Source organism: Somniosus microcephalus, chromosome 3 (genome assembly GCF_052327205.1).
Source record: "Somniosus microcephalus isolate GS21.2 chromosome 3, FLI_Smic_1.0, whole genome shotgun sequence".
Classification (NCBI taxonomy): Eukaryota; Metazoa; Chordata; class Chondrichthyes; order Squaliformes; family Somniosidae; genus Somniosus; species Somniosus microcephalus.
Window position 1 is genome coordinate 97,136,742 of NC_140989.1, and position 18,296 is coordinate 97,155,037.

Consider the following 18,296-nt stretch of genomic DNA (forward strand, 5'->3'; position numbering starts at 1 on the left):
ATGCTGATCTCATCAGAATTGTGGATTCTACCACTCAGTAGAATGAAATGCGACAATGGGACTCTGCTCTGCAGATTATAACTGAGTAGCATACGACAGCAACAAGTATTTATATAGCACCTTTAACATCGTAAAATGTCCCAAGGCGCTTCACAAGAGTGTTATCGAACAAAATTTGACATCGAGCCACATAAGGAGATATGAGGGCAGATAACCAAAAGCTTGGTCAAAGAGTGAGGTTTTAAGGAGCGTCTTAAAGGAAAGGTAGAGGAGGGGAGAGGTTTAGGGAGAAAATTCCAGAGCTTAGGGCCTAGTCAGCTGAAGGCACGGCTACCAATGGTGGAGCGATTAAAATCGCGGATCCACAAGAGGCCAGAATTGGAGGAGCGCAGATATCTCAGAGGATTGTAGGGCTGGAGGAGATTACAGAGATAGGGTGGGGCGAGGCCATGGAGGGATTTGAAAACAAGGATGAGAATTTTTAAATCGAGGTGTTGCTTAATTGGGAGCCAATGTAGGTCGACGAGCACAGGGGTGAAGGGTGCGAGTTAAGACACGGGCAGCAGAGTTTTGGATGATCTCAAGTTTACGGAAGGTGGAAGATGGGAGGCCGGCCAGGAGTGCATTGGAATAGTCAAGTCTAGAGGTAACAAAGGCATTGATGAGATTAAACCAGACGTTCAAGGACTCTTCCGTACAACATTAATGACTTATAATGGAGGCCTCAGCTGCACAGTTGCAGCATCTATCAAGAACACTTCCACTAATTAATGAGGGGAACAGTACTATAGTGGTAATGTCACTGGGCTAGTAATCCAGTGGCCTGGACTAATGATCCAGAGACGTGAGTCCAAATCCTACCACGGCAGCTGGGGAATTTAAATTCAGCTAATTAAATAAATCTGGAATAAAAAGCTAGTATCAGTAATAGTAACCATGAAACTATTGGATTGTCGTAAAAACCCATCTGGTTCACTAATGTCCTTTAGGGAAGGAAATCTGCCGTCCTTACCTGGTCTGGCCTATATGGGACTCCTGACCCACAGCAATGTGGTTGACTCTTAACTGCCCTCTGAAATGGCCTAGCAAGCCACTCAGTTGTAACAAACCGCAACGAAACAAAATAATAAGAATGAAACTGGACGGACTACCCACCATTGATCTCTGCACCCGCTAAGGACACGGCAACAGCACACACAGCCCAGTCAACCCTGCAAAGTCTTCCTCACCAACATCTGGGGACTTGTGCCAAAATTGGGAGAGTTGTCCTACAGACAAGTCAAGCAACAGCCTGACAGAATCATACCTTTCAGCCAATGTCCCAAACTCCACCATCACCATCCCTGGGTTTGTCTTGTCCCACCGACAGGACAGATCCACCAGGGATGGCGGCACAGTGGTATACAGCCAGGAATGAGTGGCCTTGGGAGTCCTCAACATTGAGTCCAGACCCCATGATGTCTCATGACTTCAGGTCAAGCATGGGCAAGAAAACCTCCTGCTGATTACCACCTACTGCCCTCCCTCAGCTGATGAATCAGTACTCCTCCATGTTGAACACCACTTGGAAGAAGCACTGAGAGTAGCAAGGGCACAGAATACTCTGGGTGGGGGACTTCAATATCCATCACCAAGAGTGGCTCGGTAGCACCACTACTGACCGAGCTGGCCGAGTCCTGAAGGACATAACTGCCAGTCTGGGCCTGTGACAGGTGGTGAGAGAACCAACACGAGGAAAAAACCTACTTGACCTCGTCTCGCCAATCTACCTGTCCCAGATGCATCTGCCCATGACAGTATTGGTAGCAGTGACCACCGCACAGTCATTCTGGAGTGGAAGTCCTGTCTTCACACTGAGGACACCCTCCATTGTGTTGTGTGGCACTACCACCATGCTAAATGGGATAGATTCAGAACAGATCTAGCAGCTCAAAACTGGGCATCCATGAGGTGCTTGTGAGCCATCAGCTGTTCTATCCGTGTGTTAATGGAGACACGGAATGCAGGAGTTGGTTTAACAGGTGTTTACTGAACAAAGTCTGGAGGTGAACTAAAAGGTACAAGACGCTATACAGGCTTATATACCTGAGTGGTCACTACCGGTATTACAGTACACAGGGGCTCTTAAAGGTACATAAACTACAATTCCTCCCCTTTTAGATCATTAGTACATAACATTTTAAGTAATCATTAATTAACATGTTTACAAGAACAATAATCTACACATTTGCTGCAGTTAATCAATTATAAGTCAGTCTCTCTGGAGGCTTCCTGACTCGGTCCGGATAACGCCTCGGTGGTGTAGTAGTTTTCGGTGGTGTAGTAGGTTCTTTTGGCAAGGTCGATTCGGCTTGAATGCCAGTGTCGGGTTCATCTGGTTCCAGTATCACCGGATCGGAGGTAGATACTATGGGTATCTCTGCTTCATCATTAGGCGTATAGAGTTGTGGTGTAGGTTGTCCCTTTTCGGATGACTCTATGATCTGGTCAGCATGGCGCCTTATTATGCTTTCTCCAATGTCCACGGTATACATCAGCGGTCCTAGTCGTGTGCAAATAGTTCCAGGCTGCCATTTCTCGGTACGGTAGTCCCGGGCCAAAACTTGTTGACCTATCTGGAAGGTTCTAATTGGCCTTTCATTCATGCCTTGAAATTGCCGGTTCTCTACGTCCCTTCTGATGTTTGGCTTGATCAAATCCAGCCGGCATCTTAGTCTTCTATTGAAAAACATCATGGCGGGAGTTTGGTTTGTAACCACATGTGTTGCATTCCTGTACGCAAACAAGAAGTTATCTACCTTATGTTGTAGATTTATGTCTTCATTACCCATGGCCTTTATGGCCTTCTTGAAGGTCTGGACAAACCTTTCAGCTAATCCATTGGTGGCGGGATGGTATGGGGCAGACGTGTAGTGCTTAACCCCATTGTTTTTTAAGAACTTCCTGAATTCTTCGGACACAAATTGCAGTCCATTATCAGAACAGATCTGTTCCGGCAGCCCATTCCTGGCAAATATGGTCCTTAATACTGTGATGGTTTTTTCCGTGGTGGTGGAGGACATCTTTATTACCTCCGGCCACTTGGAGTGTGCACCCACCGCGATTAAGAACATTGAGTCCATAAATGGACCAGCAAAGTCGATATGTACCCTTTGCCATGGAGATGAGGGCCACTCCCATGGATGTAGAGGGGCTTGTGGTGGGGCGTTTTGGACCTTTGGCATCCTAGACAGCTCTTGGTCATTTCTTCGATGTCTCCATCGATACCTGGCCACCACACAAACGCTCTGGCTAGGTTCTTCATTTTCTCTCCACCCAGATGCCCCTCGTGAAGCTCCTTTAGCACTTTATCCTGGAGTTTGGGTGGAATCACCACTCTGGATCCACACATCAAGGTTCCTCGGCACACTGACAGCTGTTCTCTTCTTTGCGAGAATGCTGGCAACAGTGGTTTGCCATGTGCTGGCCATCCCTTCACCATTAAATCGTAGACTCGTGAGAGAGTCGGGTCATTTCTCGTTTCCTTTTCAATGGTAGAATTTGTTACTGGTAGACATTCCACTATGGTTGAGTGGAACATCTCCACTGGGTCCACTGTAGGTGCCTCTTCCACCGTTGGCAACGGTAGGCGCGATAAACCGTCAGCATTCCCATGCTGTTTTGATCCTTTGTATTCTATGTCATATTGGTGTGCCCCTAGGAAAAGGGACCACCTCTGTAGCCTTTGCGCTGTCATAATGGGAACGCCCTTTTTAGGGTTGAATATGGAGATGAGGGGTTGATGGTCAGTCAACAAGGTAAATTTTTGTCCGTGTAGGTAATGGTTGAATTTCTTCACTCCCCACACCAGGCTGAGTGCTTCATTGTCGATCTGGGCATAGTTACGCTCAGCTGAGTTCAATGAGCATGACGCAAAAGCTATCGGCCGCTCCGAGCCATCAGGGAATCTATGCGATAATACCGCTCCTACGCCGTAAGGGGATGCATCGCACGCCAGTCTGATTGGCAGTGATGGGTTGTAATGAGCCAACACTTCCTTGGACGTGATCAAGCCTTTGCAGTTATGGAAGGCACGTTTACAGTCTTCGCTCCATTTCCAAATTACTCCCATTTGTAGCAGTGCGTTAAGAGGGTGCAGAACAGTTGACAAGTTCGGTAAAAATTTATGATAGTAATTTATCAATCCCAGGAACGACCTTAATTGTGAGACATTTTCAGGTGCTGGGGCTTTTATGACCGCTTCAATTTTTTCAGGTGACTTATGCAACCCTTCTTCGTTAATGACATGGCCACAATATGATATTTGTTTCTGGAAGAATTCGCACTTGGGGCGATTTGCTCGTAGACCCCATTCTCTCAGCCGAGTGAGCACCTGCTCCAAATTGGCAAGGTGCTCGTTGTCGTTTTCTCCTGTTACAAGGATGTCGTCTAGGTAGCATTGAGTCCCCGGAATCCCTTGCAGGACTTGCTCCATAGCTCTTTGCCAGATAGCTGGAGCTGATGCTACTCCGAAAACCAGTCGATTGTACTGGTACAGGCCTTTGTGTGTGTTTATCGTGAGATACTTTTTAGAGGCCTCCTCAACCTCCATCTGTAGATATGCCTGTGCCAAGTCAATTTTGGTGAAACGTTTCCCTCCGGCTAGTGAGGCGAAAATATCTTCTATCCTCGGAAGAGGATACTGTACCGTGTGAAGGACCGGGTTTACAGTCACCTTGAAGTCCCCACAGATGCAAACTTTTCTCTGTTCTTCAGCTTTATCATTATTCAACGTTTTCTTCATGACCGGGATGATGGGTGTTGCCCACTCGCTCCAATCTACCTTGGATAACACGCCTGCCTTTTCCAAATTCTCCTGCTCTGCCTCGACTGCTGGACGAATTGCATATGGCACCGGCCTTGCCTTAAAAAACTTGGGAATTGCCGCATCTTCCACTTTTATTGAGGCGGTGACACCTTTCAAGGTTCCTAGTTCCTGTTGAAACACTTCTTTGACGTTGGCCAAGATGTCTTTTAATCGTTCAGGCATGACGTCATCATCATTTTTTTTCTTACTGGTCACCGTCAGTGTCTTAATGGAGTGCCAGTCTAAACGTATCTTCCTGATCCATTCACGTCCCAACAGCGGTGGACCACCATCTTGCAGAACGTATAAATACAACTTCTGTATTTCCTTGCCGTTGTATACAACAGGCACCCTTATTTTCCCTCTGGGATATACTTTCTGCCCCGTATATGTCTTCAAGATAATGGATGTGTCTTTCAAAGGTATATGCGGAAATAGCCGCTCGTAATCCCGTCGATTTATGATGGTCAGAGCTGATCCTGTATCTAGCTCCATTTTAACTGGGGACCCCGCTATCGTGAGGGTAACCCAAATGGTCTGGTAATCTTCTTTGGCAATTACATTATGTAATTTGAGACAGCTTAGTCTATTGTTTCCGGAGTTGCTATCGCTCTTCTGGTCTTCGGAGCTACTGTCCGTCATCATTTGTACCTTTCTGTACTTTTCCTTATTGATTTTTTTTCTGTCAGTGGATTTTTTGTTTCCAGATCGGCATACACGTGCAATGTGTCCCATCTTTCCGCATTGCCTGCATGCTTTGTCCTTGAACCAGCAGTCCCTCTGGTCATGGGTGGATCTGCCACAGCGATAACATCTCTCGAAACCCCGTGTCATTTCATGGGTGCCGAAGTCCTGTGGCTTTTGCTGTATCTCTGCAGCTCCTCTTGCTGCTGCTTCGTATGATACAGCCACACTGAAAGCCTTGTCCAGTGTCAAATCTTTCTCAGAAAGTAGTCTTTTCTGTGTTCCTTCGCTTCGGAGACCGCAGACGAATTTGTCTCGTAGAGAATCTGCCAGTCCTGCCCCGAATTGGCAGTGCTTTGACAGCTTTCTTAATTCGGTGAGGTAATCAGCGTTACTTTCATTCTTGTGCTGATTCCTCCTGAAGAATTTGAATCGTTCCGCTATCAGCAGCGGTGTTGGGTTTAAGTGCTCCTGTAGGGTATCAACAATCTCCTTAAAATTCTTGTCCATCGGTTTGGCTGGAGTGATTAAGTTTCGTAACAGCCTGTATGTCCTTGCGCCCATCAGATTTAGAAGTACTGATGCCTTTTTATCATCCTTTACTTCATTCGCTGTGCAATATACCTCCACTCTTTCCACATATGTGGTCCAATCCTCTATATTACTATCGAAAGCAGTAATATTGCCCATCTTAGGCATCCTGAAAATCAAAAATGGCGCCACCCGCGCTTTCCTTTCTTCCCTGCCGAGAAAAAATGGCGCCTCCCGCCGCTGCCGCTGCTGACAACGCTGTTCTCCGCGGTTTTTATTTACACAGATATTTTTAATAGTTGGAGACTCGTTCCCGCCGGACTCTCTGGGACTTTTCCCTCCCTCTGCTTGGTCTGAACGCCGACCTGCTTTGCAGCACCCGCCGTCTCCCGAGTGCTCCACCCTCCGTCTCTGTTTGCCTCCGCCTTCCGACTCGCTGCTCGGCCCCGCTGCAGAGCCACCCGATGGAGCCCCAGCCCGCCGCCCAGGAAGGATTAGTGCAGTACCTGCCACCAGCCCGGCTAGCTGGTGAACTCACAGTTTTTTTTTGGTTTTTTTTCTTCGACCTTCGTCTGAGGAATCGATCTCCTTGAGGTGCTGCCGAATTGCAGGTAAGTCCGTTTCCAATTCGTCGCCACTGTTGTATCCGTGTGTTAATGGAGACACGGAATGCAGGAGTTGGTTTAACAGGTGTTTACTGAACAAAGTCTGGAGGTGAACTAAAAGATACAAGGCGCTATACAGGCTTATATACCTGAGTGGTCACTACCGGTATTACAGTACACGGGCTCTTAAAGGTACATACACTACATCAGCAGCAGCCGAATTGTATTCCACCACAATCTATAACCTCATGGCCTGGCATATCCCTCACTCTACCATTACCATCAAGCCAGGGAACCAACCCTGATTCAATAAGGAGTGTAGAAGAGCATGCCAGGAGCAGCACTAGGCATACCTAAACATGAGGTGCCAACCTGGGGAAGCTGCAACACAGGCATGCTAAAAAGCAGATGCAGCATGCTATAGACAGGGCTAAGCGATCCCACAATCAACGGATCAGATCAAAGCTCTGCAGTCCTGCCATATCCAGTTGTGAATGGTGGTGGACCATTAAACAACTAACGGGAGGAGGCGGCTCCATGAATATCCCCATCCTCAAAGATGGTGGAGCCCAGCACATAAGTGCAAAAGACAAGGCTGAAGCTTTTGCAACCATCTTCAGCTAGAAGTGCCAAGTGGATGATTCATATTGGCCTCCTGCTGAGGTCGCCACCATCACAGAAACCAGTCTTCAGCCAATTCAATTCACTCCATGTGATATCAAGAAATGGCTGAGCACACTGGATACAGCAAAGGCTATGGGCCCTGACAACATCACAGCTGTCGTGCTGAAGACTTCTGCTCCCGAAGTAGCCACAACTCTAGCCAAGCTGTTCCAGTACAGCTACAACACTGGCATCTACCCAGCAATGTGGTAAAACTGTCCAGGTATGTCCTGTCCACAAAAAGCAGGACAAATCCAATCCAGCTAATTACCGCCCCACCAGTCTGCTCTCAATCATCAGCAAAGTGATGGAAGGCGTCATCGATCGTGCTATCAAGCGGCACTTATTCACTAATAACCTGCTCACTGATGCCCAGTTTGGGTTCTGCCACTTGGCTCCGGACCTCATTACAGCCTTTGTCCAAACATGGACAAAGGATCTGAATTCCAGAGGTGAGGTGAGAATGACTGCCCTTGACATCAAGGCAGCATTTGACTGAGTGTGGCAGGAAGGAGCCCGAGTAAAACTGAAGTCAATGGGAATCGGAGGGAAAACGCTCCACTGGCTGGAGTCATACCTAGCACAAAGGAAGATGGTTGTGGTGATTGAAGGTCAATCATCACAGCCCCAGGGCATCACTGCAGGAGTTCCTCAGGGCAGTGTCCTAGGCCCAAGCTGCTTCATCAATGACCTTCCTTCCAACGTAAGATCAGAAATGGGATGTTCGCTGATGATTGTGCAGTGTTCAGTGCCATTCACAACTCCACAGATAATGAAGCAGTCCATGCCCTCATGCAACAAGACCTGGACGACGTTTAGGCTTCGGCTGATGTGTGGCAGGTAACATTCATGCCACAGAAGTGCCAGGCAATGACTATCTCCAACAAGTGAGATTCTAACCACCACCCCTTGACATTCAATGGCATTACCATCGCTGAATCCCCCACCATCAACATCCTGGGGGGTCACCATTGACCAGAAACTTAACAGGACCAGCCACTTATATACTATGGCAACAAGAGCAGGTCAGAGGCTAGGTATTCTGCGGCGAGTGTCTCACCTCCTGACTCCCCAAAGCCTTTCCATCATCTACAAGGCACAAGTAAGGAGTGTGATGGAATACTCTCCACTTGCCTGGATGAGTGCAGCTCCAGCAACACTCAAGAAGCTCGACACCTTCCAGGACAAAGCAGCCCTCTATATTGGCACACCATCTACCACCTTAAACATTCACTCCCTCTACCACCAGCGTACCGTGGCTGCAATGTTTACCATTTACAAGATGCACTGCAGCAACTCGCCAAGGCTCCTTCGGCAGCACCTCCTAAACCATTGACCTCTTGCACCTAGAAGGACAAGGGCAGCAGACGCATGGGAATGCCACCACACGCAAGTTCCCCTCCAAGTCACCCACCATCCTGAATTAGAAGTATATTGCCGATCCTTCATCGTCGCTGGGTCAAAATCCTCGAACTCCCTATCTAATAGCATTGTGGGTGTACATTCACCACAATGACTGCAGCGGTTCAAGAAAGCGGCTCACCACCACCTTCTCAAGGGCAATTAGGGATGGGCAATAAATGCTGGCCTTGCCAGCGATGCCCACATCCCATAAACAAATAAAAAAAAATAGAGGTATTGAGTTCCACAGACCAAAATGTGATGACGGCCATTCTTGACATGCTTGAAAACACACTAGCTGATAAATTCGGCTCCATAGTGCCCGTTATTTGGGGGCTATGGCTGGTGTTTTGGTTCCAAAATGGCGTCTGCGGCACACGCTCACAATTCTGGTACGGGCCGCATCAATCGACATCTTGGGTCTGACGTTAGCGCAGGCGCAGGGAGCATGTGGCGGAAGTATGTAAAGTAGACATATCATGAAGGCAATCAGCGTGCAACCCTGATTTGACGGCAGCCCTGCCATTTTGGAGCTCAACGCTCCAGCTAACATAGAAACATAGAAGATAGGAGCAGGAGTAGGCCATTCGGCCTCTCGAACCTGCTCCGCCATTCAATGAGATCATGGCTGATCATCCAAACTCAGTACCCTGTCCCTGCCTTCTCCCCATATCCCTTTAGCCTTAAGAAATATATCTAACTCCTTCTTGAAAATATTTAATGAATTGGCCTCAACTGCCTTCTGTGGTAGAGAATTCCACAGGTTCTCCACTCTCTGGGTGAAGAAATTCCTCCTCATCTCTGTCTTAAATGGCTTACCCCTTATCTTTAGACTGTGACCCCTGGTTCTGGACTCCCCCGCAATCAGGAACATCCTTCCTGCATCTAGTCTGTCTAGTCCTGTTAGAATTTTATAAGTTTCAATGAGATCCTCTCTCATTCTTTTAAACTCCAGCGAGTATAAGCCCAATCGACCTAATCTCTCCTCATACGTCATTCCTGCCATCCCAGGTATCAGTCTGGTGAATCTTCGTTGCACTCCCTCCATGGCAAGAACATCCTTCCTCAGATAAGGTGATTAAACTGCACACAATACTCGATGTGGTCTCACTAAGGCCCTGTACAACTGCAGCAAGACATCCTTGTTCCTGTACTTGAACCCACTCGCTACGAAGGCCAACATACCATTTGCCTTCTTAACCGCCTGCTGCACCTGCATGCTTACCTTCAGCGACTGGTGCACAAGGACTCCCAGGTCTCGTTGCACATCCCCTTCTCCCAATCTATTCCCGTTCAGATAATAATCTGCCTTCGTGTTTTTGCCACCAAAGTGGATAACCTCGCATTTATCCACATTATACTGCATCTGCCATGCTTCTGCCCAATCACCCAACCTGTCCAAATCATACTGGAGTTTCTCGGCATCCTCCTCACAGCACACACGCCCATCCAGCTTTGTGTCGTCTGCAAACTTGGAGATATTACATCTAGTTCCCTCGTCTAGATCATTAATATATATTGGGAATAGCTGGGGTCTTAGGACTGATCTCTGCGGTACCCCACTAGTCACTGCCTGCCACTCGGAAAAAGACCCGTTTATTCCAACTCTTTGCTTCCTGTCTGCCAACCAGTTCTCTATCCATGTCAGTACCTTGCCCCCAATCCCATGTGCCTTAACTTTACATGCTAATCTCTTATGTGGGACCTTATCAAAAGCCTTCTGAAAGTCCAAATACACCACATCCACTGGTTCTCCCTTATCTATTCTACCAGTTACATCCTCAAAAAATTCCAGTAGATTAGTCAACCACGATTTACCTTTTGTAAATCCATGTTGACTTTGTCCAATCCTGTCACTGTTTTCCAAGTGCTCTGCTATTACATCTTTTATAATGGACTCTAGCATTTTCCCCACTACCGATGTCAGGCTTACCGTTCTATAATTCCCCGTTTTCTCTCTACCACCTTTTTTGAACATTAGCTACCCTCCAATCCATGGGAACTGTTCCCGAGTCTAAATAAATTTTGGAAGATGATCAGCAATTCATCTACTATTTCTAGGGCCACTTCCTTAAGTACCCTAGGATGTAGATTATCAGGCCCTGGGGATTTATCGGCCTTCAATCCTGTCAAATTCCCTAACACCATTTCCCTACATATACTGATTTCATTCAGTTCCTCCCTCTCATTAGACCCTATGTTCCCCGACATCTCTCCGAGGTTATTTGTGTCCTCCTTTGTAAAGACCAGAACCAAAGTATGTATTTAATTGGTCTGCCATTTCTTTGTTCCCCATTATAAATTCCCCTGATTCTGACTGCAAGGGACCTATGCTTGACTTCACCAATCTTTTTCTCTTCACATATCTATAAAAGCTTTTACAGTCCGTTTTTATGTTCCTTGCAAGCTTACTCTCAAACTCCATTTTCCCCCTTTTAATTAATCCCTTTGTCCTCCTTTGCTGAATCCTAAACTGCTCCCAATCCTCAGGTTTACTACTTTTTCTGGCCAATTTATATGTCCTCTCCTTGGATCTTATGCTATCCCTAGTTTCCCTTGTTAGCCACGGTTGAGTCACCTTTTTTGTTTTATTTTTATGCCAAACAGGGATGAACAAATTCTGTCGTTCATCCATGCGATCTTTGAATGTTTGCCATTGCCTATTCACCCTCAACCCTTTGAGTAACATTCCCCAATCAATCGTACCCAACTCGCACCTCATACCATCGTAGTTTCCTTTATTTAACTTCAGGACCCTGGTCTCTGAGTCAACTACTTCACTCTCCATCTTAATGAAGAATTCGATCATATTATGATCGCTCCGCCCCAAGGGGCCTCGCACAACAAGATTGCTAATTAATTCTTTCTCATTACATAATACCCAGTCTAACACCCGCTCTTCGGCTCACACAGCTGAACACGTGTTCAGCAGCAGGAAGGATCCCCTCCCCCCACTCCCCACCAGCACTATTTAAGAGATCATCAACTACTAGCAGTTAGTTGCTGATTTGTTTCTACTGGCTGTTGTTGAGTTTGTAGAAGTGTTTGGTGGTTTGTACAGTTATTTAAAGTTTCTAAATTCTACAGGGAGTGATGTGGCAGGTGCTGAAAGACTTTGTCCTGATTTCAAGGATTCCGCAAAAACCACTTGCTCCAAGACATGGGTGCAGTAGTAGGCATTCTGCTTGGCCTACAGCATGACTGGGAGAATGAGCACAGGTGACACAGAGCAGGACAAGCTGCTGGCAGTGGGAGGAGGAGGAGGGGGAGAAGGGCTCTCAGCTGGAGGCCATATCAGTCAGGGTGTTCAGGAAGCAAATCCCCTCTCTGAACCTCAGTGACGAGCAATGCGTGAGATGTCTGCACTTCAGTAAAGACTTCCTCACTGAAATCTGCCACCTGCTGCAGCCACAACTGCAACCCCCAAGCAGGTCGAGGCCCGCACTGCCAGTGGCTGTGAAGGTCACGTTGGCCATGAACTTTTATGCGTTGGTTCTTTCCAGGCTGGAGCAGGAGATATTTGCAACATCTCTGTTTGCTGTGCACTGTTGCGTAAGGGAGGTCACTGAGGCTCTGTATTCCAAGAGAACTGAACAGTTCCTCCTTTGTGGCCAGAGAACAGCAGGCGGAGTGAGCATGCAGCTTCGCGAGGATTGCAGGCTTCCCCATGGTACAGGGTGCCATTGGCAGCACGCATGTCGCTTTGCGGGCACTGCATGCCAACTGAGATGTACCGAAACTGAAAGGGATTCGACTCCCTCAATGTCCAGCTCGTGTGCAACCATACTCAGTGAATCATGCAGGTGACTGCCCGGTATGCTGGCAGCAGTCATGATGCCTTCATTCTGTGGCAGTCTGCTGTGTCATCTGCATTTGAGCCACCATGACAAACCAGAGAGTGGCTACTGGGAGACAAGGGCTATCCATTAACAACATGGCTCATGAATCCAGTGCACCATTCACACACACACATGGGCAGCAGTCATACAATGAAAGCCATGCTGCCACATGAAATATCATAGAGCAGACCATTGGCACGCTGAAGCAATGCTTCCGCTGCCTGGACCTCTTTGGAGCAGCTCTGCAGTACTTGGCAGAGCGGGTGTCGAATATTGTGGTGGTCCGCTGCATGTGACACAACCTCGCCATCATGAGGGCACAGCCCTTGCCACCAGCCATGCAGTGACCAGCTGAGGATGAGGAGCAGGAGGAAGGCAAACCAGACAGCCTTTTTCTGGCTGGGCTGTCCTCATCCGGCTGCCGTACCAGTAAACGCAACCCAAATTGCACATTCACCAACAGTTCCACACATTACCTTCCCTCTGTCACTGACCATCACAGCATCCACTTGGTCACAGTGCTACAATAAAAGCCAACACAAAATCAACATTACAAACCAAATTTATAAATCAAACCATGCCATACTGCATACAAACTTAAACAAATCACCCTTGTGCATTCCCTTGGTGCCTCTCTTCCGTGTGCCTTTGCCTGTCCTAGTGTTCCTACACAGTGCTACCCCCGTGGCTGCAGCATGGCTGGTGGAAGGCTGCTGACTTTCAGTGGAGGGGACTGCAGATGGCCTTGCGGGACGATCTTGAACTCTGGGCGTAGAAAGCCGGGTTGCGGGCTGCACCATCTCAGCGTGGGCGGCAGCAGTTTGGACTGGCTGACTGACAGGCAACAGCAAGGGCAGTGGCAGAGTGGCCGGGGTGGGAGGGCGAATGCTGTCCTCCTGAGAAAGGACAGCAGGCTCAAGCTCCACTGAGCCACTGCCAGTCCCTTGGGGCAGCGCCTCAACAATCCTAGTAATCTTTTGGAGGACAGATTGCTGGACTACTTTGACACCCTGCAAGCTCTGTTGAACACTGGAATCCAGAGCCATGATGGCAGCAGTCTGAGCTTGCATGACAGACGTCTGAGCTTCCACTGTAGCACCCAGACATTGGGTGGTTTCAGCTTGTGCTGCAATGGAAGCTAAGACATCGGCCAATAGACGCTGCATCCTGGTTGGGTCTACAAGTGCACTAATGGAGTTGGCCATCACTTCCATGCTGGAAAGGACGGGCTCCAACCTCTGCGCAAAGCCCTGTGCCAAGTTGGTGCTGGACTCCTCCATGTTCCTTGACATTGCACTCAGGCTTTTTGGCAGGCTTGCCAATGCACCAAGCATTTCATTGTGCGTACCCATCAGCCTTCTTCTGCAGCCTGCCCCATCAAAGTGCTCATCTGAGTCCTCTGCAGCAGAACTTGTGTGCAACCTCGCCCTCCAGGGAGCTGGCACCTGCGCTACCCTTTTCCTCCTGCTCTGGCTATAGGCCGCTTGTGCCCGGTGTCTCACCATGTGCAGATCGTGCGTCTGCTCTATCCTGTAAAGTACACAGTGTGTTAGTATCTGAGCTGCCTTCTTTCTCTTCCAGTTTGTGCTCCTCCACCACTGCCTGGCCAGCTTACAGTTCTTGGGTATCTGAAAGGTGAAAGGGTCAAGTGTAGGGTTATGATGTGGGAAATGGGGGTAAAACAAGAAGTGCATGCTTACACCATCTGCAGCTTGTAAAAGAGATTGTGAGATGAAGGGGAATTGGGATGTCAGAAGAAGGATTAGGTGGGTTTCCTCCGGGTGCTCCGGTTTCCTCCCACAGTCCAAAAGATGTGCGGGTTAGGCTGATTGGCTATGATAAATTGACCCGTAGTGTTAGGGGGATTAAATACGTGGGGTTACGGGGATAGGGTGGGATATGTGTTGGTGTAGGGGTTACGGGGATCGGGTGGGATATGTGTCGGTGCAGGCTCGATGGGCCGAAATGGCCTCTATCTGCACTGTGGGGTTTCTGTGATTTCTGTATGAGGATATCATCCCAGCCCCACCACTGGCCAAGGACTCTTTGATGGCTGCTCCAATGATGACGACCATCGTCTCCTCCATTGGGGTAAGGACATGCAACTGTGCCTGTCCCCCACTGGTTAGCTCCTGCCACCTACAGTTATGCACCAACTTGTCCTGCAAGAGAGGGGGAAGCATGTCAGGGAGTATGGTGCAATGTGTTTGGGCGAGGTGCCTGTCATGGTTGAATAACTGACAGTGTGTGCAAGCTGTGAGATGTGGATGTGAGGCTTGCAGCAGTAGTAATTGTGTTGGGGTGTGTTTTAATTATGAATGTGAGGTATGAGTCCCATTTGATAGACATTGTTGGTGGATGACTGATTGGGGGTGTGGTGCTTTGAGCAATGTGTGAGGCTAGTGGTGCAGTTGATGGGATATGGCATTTGAAGATGCATTCACTGACTTTGACCACTCGTGTGAGGTCATTGAACTTCTTTCGGCATCGCATCCAGGTCCTTGGGTTAACACTGCTGGCATTGACCGCCATGACTACCTGCTCCCACTGCCTTCACCAAGCTTGTCTGGAGGACCTCCTGGCCCCTTATGGATAGAAGACATCTCTCCTTCTGTCCACATCCTCCACTAAGATCTCCTGTGCAGCATCTGAGAACTTTGGAGCCTGCTCTCTCCCCTGTTGCACCATTAGTCACTGTTCTTGCAGGTCAGATTCTCTTCCCCAGTCACTTACAGCACCTGCTCCAGCCAGAATGCACCTCCCCTTTAAGAGGTGCAGGCTAGCTGTAAGTGATGCTAGCCTCGCATGAACCTGGGCCCCCTACTGAGGTGTGCAGCCACTCAACAGCGCATTTAGCGCTGCCTCAATGTGGCAGTCATTTAAATTAGCAGGCAGCACGAAGTTTGCATGCTGCTTGCAGTGGAAGCCACAGGCGCGGGTTAATCGCGCATTGCGATCCCTGCCCCTGTTTTCGGGGGCTATCGAATTTAGCCCCCACTAGGCAGAGCCATGAAGTAGGGATTCAGAGATGTTGCAACAATTTCTGCATGTATGGATCATTGGTTGCAGTCAGGACTCAGCCTCCAGAATCCTAACCAAACTAGTCAGGATTTTATGTCAATAAATTAGGCTAAATTTCAGTTTGATAATTTTGTTGCAAAATATGTTTGTGTTAAAGGTTAGCTTTCACAGTTTCATCATCTTATAGGAAGGCTTCCCTTCCCTTCTTTCAGATTGAAAACTTCACTTTTTGTAAGATTTCTCCAGGTGTTGTCTTTTTTAGATAAAAATTTAAACCAAAGCCCCATCTGCCTCTTCAGGTTGACATAAAAGATTCCATGGCACTATTCAAAGAGCAGTTCTTCCAGTGTCATCTCTCAGCTGCCAACACCATCAAAACAGAGTAACTAGCCATTCATCTTATTACTACTGTTTGTGGGACCTTGCCATGTGCAATTTGGCTGCTGTGCTTGCTTCCAAAAAAAACCAAGTGACTACACTTCAAAAAGTAATGAATTGGCCGTGAGGTACTTTGGGGCATCCCGAGGACGTGAAAGGTGCTCTATAAATGCAAGTCTTTTTATTATGAATTTTATAATGGGCATCGGCTGCAATGAAACTCTTACTAGTTTTGGATCTGCCTTAGATATTCTCTTGGGTACAATGGTGCTGGTAACTCCTGTAGCTGGTCAGAATGTCTTGGATTTAGGAGTGTGCCCATGCTGTCCAAATCAAGTTGTATGAAAGCATAAGTCAAGTGTAACAATAGAGCCCATTGTGATCTGAACTACGTATTATGTCTTTTGTACATGCCCTGAGGTGCTTCTCCAATCTTTCCAAAAGCAGAATTAAACACTTTTAATGAGAGGAGGCCAGATATAAATCATTAAGCTGCTTTATTCTACAGACAGGAAGTGAATGTATAGAATAACGGATGTAATCAGATCTCGTATTGATTCAACTAACTACAAAATCCTTCTCAGAACAAGAAAAACAAGAAAAATTAGCCACACTATCGCTATTATAGATTCACTCAGCTCTTTGTGGTCAGCTTTCTGATTTGAACCATCTCTGCACTTGAAATGAGCAAGTTTCCCTTTGGTAAATGCCATTAATGGGTTGAAATGCTTCTGAGTCTTTCCAAAGGTTTTCAAAATTTTTGTTCCCCTATTTTAAGGGTTAGATTTCCCCCACCCTCACCAATTTTTTGGGAGGATCTGGGGGGGTGAGCATGAGCAGAAACGTGCTCAGAGACACATTGCGCTGTGTCCCCTACACCCCTCCCAATCCCACTTCCATTTCTCGGTGGGTAGGCCCGGCAGCATAGAATATGGTATCCATATGTAATGGATGTTTAAAATGGGAAAATGCGGCCTCTCCCACATTTGCCCTGTTTGAATATTAGATGCAAGAGCTGCCTGTTCGATACAGGCATTCTGTGTTCATTGGCTGGTGAAGTGAAGGGGAAAACAAGTTTATTGCTGGTGGAGCCTATACAAGTGCTCAGAATGCTTAATAGCAGTCCCAAGATCAAAATGGGTGCTAATGAACTTGGGACCAGAACTATATTCAGGGTCAAGTGGGCATCTCCATGGAATCGGAAGGGGACTGGAAAATCACAGTCTGATTGTCCCTTTCAAACTTCACTTAGATACAATATTCCACTCCTACCACTAACGTGCTCCCTGCACCCATACAAACAACAGCTGAAGTTATGTAAATGAGTTGACCTTGGAAGTGCATTGGGTGCAAACAGAACACTTCTGTTTGAATCTGTTTAAAAGCTACCAACAATATTTCCAGTCTAAACTAGACCAATTTTGGAAAGTCTACACTTGCATGTTAATCAAAGTAAAATACTTGGGGAGTAAATGATACTTCAACATAAGCCATATTTGTGGTGTTGAGAGCTGTAGCTTAATATCGAAACTACTGTTCCTTTAAGTGACAAAGATCCTTACAATCAGAGTCAGTGTAGACCTCATCGGCTAACACAAATATTTTAAATTTGACGTCTTTCATCCTTTTTATTTTCCCTATTTCCTTTCAATCTTGGCTATATTTTGTCACTTTGATTTTCAATCAGTAATTTTATGTTTTCCTTTACATTTCTGCATATATTTTTGTTTCTTTCTGTTTCTCCTTTCAGTTTCTATGCTTATTACTTCCTCATGCATAGAAACTGTTTCCACAGGCTCCTATCTACTTTGTTTCACTTGTCTGATTACAGAATAGCAACAAGAGCTCGGGGTCTTGTTCTTTCTAATCCTCCACTGATATCTTTTGCTGCCGATCCCATGAAGCATACTGTTGTACTATAATTTCCTTAGGCTGTGTTATCCTGCTGAATAAGTCACCTGAAATGCTTGGGGTGGGGATAATACTCAATACATGGCTGAACACCACAACAAAAGTATGAGCATCTTTTTAGGTTGTATAAAATCGAGCTCTTGTTGCGGTAAAAAACTTTAATTATTTTTTCAAAAAATTGTAACTTCAACTAATTTTAAAAAGATGATGGTTTTTTAAAAATTTATTTAAAGTTTTGCTATGTTTTTAGGGCGACCCCCATTCATATATTTGACAGGTCTCTGTCAAGTGTATGAAAGGAGATTCCCTTCTTTGATTGGCTTCCCATGGCCCACGTGATCCCAGGGACACTTGCGAACTACATGCGCCCCTGGGATATGGAGGCCATGCGCCCTTGGAGTTGGAGAGGCCCAGCAT

The 18,296-nt window shown here is 47.0% G+C and overlaps 1 pseudogene; it reads right to left on the bottom strand.

Annotated features, from left to right (window-relative positions):
- Nucleotides 1-14,644, bottom strand: part of LOC147121225 (uncharacterized) — a 77,015-nt pseudogene extending 62,371 nt beyond the window's left edge.
- Nucleotides 14,645-18,296: the final 3,652 nt, after the last annotated feature.